At 51.9% G+C, this 6,888-nt stretch overlaps 1 long non-coding RNA gene across 1 annotated transcript; it reads right to left on the reverse strand.

The window, feature by feature from the left end:
• Window positions 1–918: 918 nt before the first annotated feature.
• LOC116472266 (uncharacterized) lies at window positions 919–6,615 on the reverse strand. Its single transcript, XR_004249055.1, has 4 exons — window positions 6,565–6,615; window positions 3,967–4,320; window positions 3,620–3,708; window positions 919–2,709 (listed from the first exon to the last, which is right to left on the reverse strand). It is a non-coding gene; the product is annotated as an uncharacterized LOC116472266 (long non-coding RNA).
• Window positions 6,616–6,888: the final 273 nt, after the last annotated feature.

Here is a 6,888-nt window from a genome sequence, read left to right on the forward strand (position 1 = left end):
GAGTGGTGGTGGGGTTGAGGGGTGGCGTAACTGACCAGGAAGAGAAGACTCGCCTGCTGGGATGGAGACCAGAGGGCAGTGTCCCCTGCCCACCTCAAGTAGGTCCAAAATTCAGGCCTAGGAGGACAGAGCCCAGGTGGGTGGGCTTATGGGGTCCCAGGAGGCAGGAGGCAAGAGGCACTTGAGAATGAAGCAGGAAAGGCAGGGCTGCCCGCCGGAGCCAGGGAGAGGACAGTGCGAGTGCAGTTGTGACCAGAGCTGGGGTCTGGAGAGGAACCCTCTTCCCAGGACCAGAGTCACTTGGAGCTCAGAAATCAGCAGCACCTAAGAAAGACAGGCAGGCAGAGGCCCAGCAAGGAGGTGAATGCAGATCATTTGGGAATGAGGCAGCCGGGAATGACTTTGGTTAGGGGCTGATGGTGATGATGGAAGGTGTGTAGTATTAGGGGGCACTCCCTGTTCTTGGTACTTCCAAGTATGATCTGATCTAGTCCTCTTAACAGTTTAGTGAGATCTTGCAGCAGCAGCCCTGGATGCCCCGGTCTCCAACTTCCCCTGGGCACTCACTGCCCCATACCTGCCATGACTCTTCACTGGGATTCCTCTGGCTGCCAGAGTGTGCTTCCCTGGCACTAGAAGTGTATGTGTAGGGGGGTAGGTGTTAGGGCCCCTGGGAACAGTCAGCAATGGACTGGGGTGGAAGCATAAAGAGTCCAGCTTCCCCTCCTTCAAAGGAGACAGCTCTGTGGTCAGTTCTACAGTATGTCCTAGACCAGGGGCTGGGGAAGTTTGTTGGCAAAGGGCCAGAGAGTCAATATTTTAGGCTTGGAGGACCATATGGTGTCTGTTGCAACCATTTAACTCTGTCATTGTGGCAGAAAAGCAGCCACAGATAATACAGACATGAGTGGGCATGGCTGTGTTCCAATAAAACTTTATTTACAAAATCAGGAGGCAGGACTGATTTGGCCTGTGGGCTGTAGTTTGCCAACCCTTGAGATGGCCCCAGTGGGCCTGGGCCCAGTGTGGTCACCAGCTCATTCACCCGCCTTTCATTGCTCTCCTCCCCTTCCCAGTCTTACCTCTCCACTCCCTACTGGAGCTTCCAGGATCTCTTCTTAAATAAGTGACTTGATCTTGAATTATTGTCTCTGGGTCTGCTTCTGGGGATCCCCAATCTAAGACAGATATCCCCAATTTCACATGAAGAGACTGAGGCAGCTGGAGGCAAAGCAGCTTGTACAAGACCCCACAAGAAGAGGAGGAGTTGCTTTCTTGAACTGCTGTGGTTTTATCCAGAGTCACCGGACCGTGCTGCCACCCTGGCGGGAGGATGTGTCTGCCTGCACAGTTTGAACAATCTCAAGACAGGTTGCTGGAATTGGCAGAACACCGAGCTCATTCGGTCACTGCCAGGGCTATCAGGCACAGAGGATGAGGCAGTCCTGCCCTGCCCTCTAGAACCCAAAGTCTGGACAGGGAGTGGTAGTTAAATGTGGGGCAGAATGATATCAATGTCTCCAAGGGGCAACCCTGTCATCCTCTCCCTTGGATCCTCTGGGAAAGCTGCAGGACAAGAGCGATCACTCTTTTTTTCCAGACGGGTAAACTGAGGCTCAGAGAGGAGATGGGCTTGCCCCAGGCCACACGGCTTATACCTGGCAGAAATGAATCTGTCCCAGGGCTCTTTGAGCACCTGGGGATGCAGAAGCTGGCGGGGGTGAGAGGCGGCAGGGACTGTGGAAGGCTTCGTGGCTCCCATGGGCACTCCAGCTCACTGTCTTTACTGCCACAGCCACTGCTTCTACATCTGCTGTCTCATTGGATCATGGTGCCTTGAACAAAAGTGTCCTTACGCATTATCTAATTGAACTCCCATTTTACAGGTGGGAAAATTAAGACCCAGAGAGAGAAGGAACTTCCCAGAGAGCTATCCAGTGAGCCAAGTCAGAGTTAGGAGCAGGAGCCTCAAATTCCCAGGAAAGCAGCATGGTCCTCCAGTTCCCCCAAAAGCCAGATGGCATCTTTGACACCTGGCTCCCAGGGGCCAGTCCTGGAGAGGACACCTGGCCTGGAGCCAACCTTCCTCTCCTCGTTGCCAAAGCTCTGCTCTCTGGGTTCTGGCACTGTCTGAAAATTCCTCCGTTGGTCTGCTCTCGGCAGAGCACAGATTATTGCTCTTGTGCTAATTATTTTTATGATTAAAAGATGATAAATTATTAAACAAAGTCTGAAAAATGTGCCAAGATCTGCTCTGAGGCTGGGCCTGAGAAGTTGCCCCCTTGGCGTCCACATTAATTAATAAATGAGACTCTCCGTGGAGAGGAGCCACAGCTGATACATCTGGCAGCCAGGCAGGAGCCGGCGGAGGCCAGATGCCAGGCAGGTGGGGAGGAAGGGACTCCCTGGGAGTGCCCAGCCTGGGATTTGGTAACAGAGTCTCTCCTTCTCTGCTCCCAGCCTAGGACTCAGTGGAGAGCCCCGTGGTACCAGCCGAACATCTGCCCTCTGGAAGAGGCCTAGGATTTCAAGCTGAGAAGCTCCAGCTGATACCTTAATGCTATTCCCTTCTCCAAATGCAGACTTGGGAGCACCCCAAGTGTCTAAAGGAAGGCAGGAGACCAGGATTCAAATCTCTGCCAGCCAATTTCTCCTTGGGTAACTTTTGGGTAGGTCACTTAATGAGACTCCAAGCCTCAGTTTCCTCATCTGTAAAATGGGGAGAAACGACATCTACTTTTGCAAGGGTATTGAGAGTGTTAAATAGGATAATGTCTACCAAGAGCACTCAGCTCCCAGCAGATGGTCAAAAAATGTTAGTTGGGCTGACTCGAAGCTTGGCTTTTTTGCTCCGCTGCCATAACTAGCTGTGAAACCTTGGTCAGGCAGCTTTACCTTTCTGAGCCTCAGTTTCCTTATCTGTAAAATGGGAATGAGAACTCCCAAATCCTAGGATCAAAGGGAAAACTATATGTGAAGTGTCTAACAAAGAGTAAGTACTCAATTAGTGGTGGCTGTTTTATTATAATTGTTTATTACAGCGCCAACGCACTGAAGTTTCAACAAGTGCGTATTCCTCCTTCACCATGGGCACTTCTTCCTGCATCCTTTGCTGGTTCTCCTCCCTCCCCACCTTACTCCTTGCAGCGCCCTGGGCTCAGGCCTCGGTGTCTCTTTCTTCCTTACACTCTCTCCCCTGTGAGCTCATCCATCTGTATACTGATGGCTTTCGCATTTCTAATGCTAGCCTCGACCCTCTTCCCAGAACTCCAGACTCCTACAAGCAGTTGCCCATTCAAACTCTTCCCTTGGATGTTTAATAGATATATCAGATCTAATATGTCTAATAATGCATCCCAAATGGAATTCCTCATCTTCCCCTCTGCAAACCTGTTCCCCACCGCCCCTACAGTCTTCCCCACTTGGTTAATGACGGCTCCATCCTTCTGGTGACACCTTGGAGTCATCCTTGATTCTGCTCTTTCTTTCACTTCAAATGCCTAAACCATCAGGAAACCCGGACAGCTCCACCTTCCACCTCTGTTAGAACCTCAGCACTTGGCCATCTCCCACCACCTCCCCCACTCCCACCCTAGCATAAGGCACCATCACATCTTACCTGGAATCTTGCAGTAGCCTACTAATTGCTGTCCCTGCTGTGGTACTTGACCCCTATAGTAATGCTCTACATAGCTGCCAGGATGATCCCTTTAAAACACAAACACTAGACCCAGTCACACCTGCTTATAATCCTCCAAGAGGCAAAGTCTTTGCCAAGGCCACAAGGCCCTGTACTACCTGAACCTCCCCACTTGCTAAGACCTCCCTCTCTTACTCTGTGCCAGCCACGCCCACCTTGGTGCTTCCCTTGATCCCACCTTGGATCTTCATACTGGCTGTTCACTCTTCTCATTCCTCACCTCCCTCAGACCTCTGCTCAGAGGTCACCTTTGCAGTGAGGCTTACCTTGACCGTCCCACTTAAAAGTGCACCCCGGCACTCTGCATGGCGGCTTCCCTCTTCCATCGTGCATGTCCTCTTCTTACATACTAGAGTTTCTTGAGGCTTGTGTTTGCTGTCTTCTCCCTCCAGCATTATCCGTTTTGTGCCCTGCAGCATTCCCACAGCAACCAGCACAGCCCTTGTGTGGTGGAGGTGCCGGGCATACTGAGATGCATCTGTCAGCATCTGCCTCCTGGTACCTTGGGCCTGCATGTCTGGCAGGCAGGTAGAAGAACACGCTGGCCATTTCAATGTTAAGACAAAGAGGTAGAGAAGGCTGGATGAAGGAGGTGATGACTGAACCATGTCCTGAGGCAGCTGGGGTTTCCAGGAAGAGGATAGAGAGAAGGGCATTCCACCTGGTGGAGGAGCCAGCAGGTGCGAAGGCTCGGCAGCTCAGAAGCGTGCTCTGAGAATGGCAGGTTGTCAATGGCAACCTGGGAAGGGGATAGGGGAGATAAGCTGTAGAGGAGGCAGGTGCCTGGGGCGGGGTGCAGAGGGAGGCCAGCTCAGATCTCCTGATTCTGCCTGATCCTCCACCCTCTGCATAAGCAGATGGGGCACATGCCCACCCTGGTGATTTCCCAAAGGAGACATAGTAGTTTAATTGCCAGGAACAGGATATTAGCAAAATAACCATATTTCATTGTGTCTGGGATGCACAACTATTTTCTACACCACTCAGAAACACTGCTGGCCAATGTGTGTCATGGCATGAAGACCCATGTGAAAGCGTGTGCATCTTTCCAGTTGCGGCTTATGTGATAATAGGTAGTATTGCCTAGCACTGTAAAAGGACTTCAGATATATTATCTCACTGAATTCTTGCACCAACAATGGGTACCTATGGGACCAATAAATTAGTTCCCCATTTTACAGATGTGACAGCCAGTGCACAGAGAGATTAACTAACGGGTCCAACGGGTGAGTGGTGGAGCCCAGGGTGAAACCCAGGCAGTCTCTAAAGCATTGCCTTCCAACATGCAATGGAGTGTGAAATGCAGAAGCCATGGGGAAGCACAGGAAATCGGCCATGTAAGATAGGAAGCAATGGTTCGATTTATTCAGTGGTGACATCCACCACAGCTGCATTCCAGTAATCTGCACCCCTCATCCCAACATCCTCGCCCTGCTCTGCCTGTGTTGGGCAACTCGTCTTCTTGACCAGAGGTGATCTCCCACAGTGAGGTAGCCCTACCCTTTTGTTTCAGCTCTTGGAAAACCCCAAACCTCAAGGCCATACACTCCTTGTGACCAAGTGAGCATCTTGGCAACTTCCCGGCTTTTCCAAAGAGAACTAACTCCTGCTGGGGGCCCCCCAAGTCACCCCTCATGGCCCTTACTTCTAGTGCTCTGGAAATGGCTGAAACCAATGGGTTAACTTGCTTTCCCTATTAAATATTTACATAAACACGCTCGGGAAGGTGTGTGTAAGTTATCAATAATGCAAGGCCAGCCTAGGCTCGGTGAGAGCTAAGAGACCCAAATTGTATCATCATAATCCATTATTCACATATAATGCGTCTATTCTCCTCCATTAGCGCAGGCAGGAAATGCCCCTGAGTGCCGGGCAGGGCTTTGGAAAGCGCAATAAATGGCGGATAGACACATGGTGGGAGGGCGGCAGCTGTAGTTAAACAAGTGTAAATTAGCGCCCAGCCAAGCTCCCTGCCTGCAGCCAGAGCGGCGGGCACAGGCCTGGCAGGGAGGGGGTTACAGGATGTGGGGAACTTGCTATCAATCTAGACAGCCCTCATGGCCTCCCTGGAAACCCTTCCGGAGGAGCCCTCCCGCTGGCCACGTGGGAGACCACGCGTCAGAGAGCACAGGCTTCTGCTCTGCAGGCCTTGGCTGGGTGACCTGGGACGAGAGGGTGGAGGGGGCTGCTGCGCAAGCTGCCCCCACACTGAGCTCCGGACCCCATCTGTAATACAGGGATGAGAATCACCGTCTTACAAGGTTGTTGCGTGAAGGAAATAAATTGAGAAAGGAGACGTTCCCAGCATACGGCACACGGGAGGCCCTTAGAGAATGAAAGAACACTCCTCTCCCTCCTCCCCCTAGGCAGTTTCAGACTTGGGAATAAAATGGGAGAAGCTTTGCACCGCACCCAAATGGATGTGGTGCAAAGGCAATGCGAGGTAAAGACAGAAGTGGCTTTATGTTGTCCCCTCATCAGCTTTGCTGTCCCTGCAGGAGGCTCCTCCCCTCTGGACCCCACCCGAGTGCCCTGTGCTGCGGTCCGTCTCCTGGGCTCAGCAAGCACACTCACCATCGCCACCCGGTCCCCAGGACATCTTCAGCTCTTAGTCCGTCCACACCCTCTTCTCAGCACTACCGTATTCCCCTGGCAGGCAGGTCCTGCACAGAGACGAGCGCATCTGCTGTTGAAACGACCCCAGACCAAACGAAAGTTTTGGATTACCCGTGAACTGGAAGGTGGAGTTTTGGTGTAAAGAGCACCAGACTGGGAGCTGGGAGAGCTGAGTTCTTATCTCTGTCGCCACTGATGCTCTGTGGTTTGTGGAGAGTCCCATGGCCTGTGGACCTCAGTCGGCCTACCTGTAAGAGTAAGGGAATTAATCAAATGATTTGATGATCACGCATGACTTACTGAATGTGAAGTGCTAGGTGTGTCTCAGGACCCTTCCTGGCTCCAGAACCCTCAGGATCAGAGGCATCATGAGATTCTAGAATCAATATTCTGGTTCACATCATTGCTGTGTCTTGTCTCCACAGCTACAGCTGGATTTTTTCTAGCACCGAAGCTGTGTCGTGGTACAGAGACCCAGTGCCCTGGTGTCAGGTGGATGGGCATGAGCTTGATTCACCTTTTACAGAGGAATCACATTAGCAGCCCCTCCCTACCCCTACTCTCCCACTGTA

This window comes from Hylobates moloch, unplaced genomic scaffold (assembly GCF_009828535.3).
Source record: "Hylobates moloch isolate HMO894 unplaced genomic scaffold, HMol_V3 SCAFFOLD_8, whole genome shotgun sequence".
In the NCBI taxonomy this organism is placed as follows: domain Eukaryota; kingdom Metazoa; phylum Chordata; class Mammalia; order Primates; family Hylobatidae; genus Hylobates; species Hylobates moloch.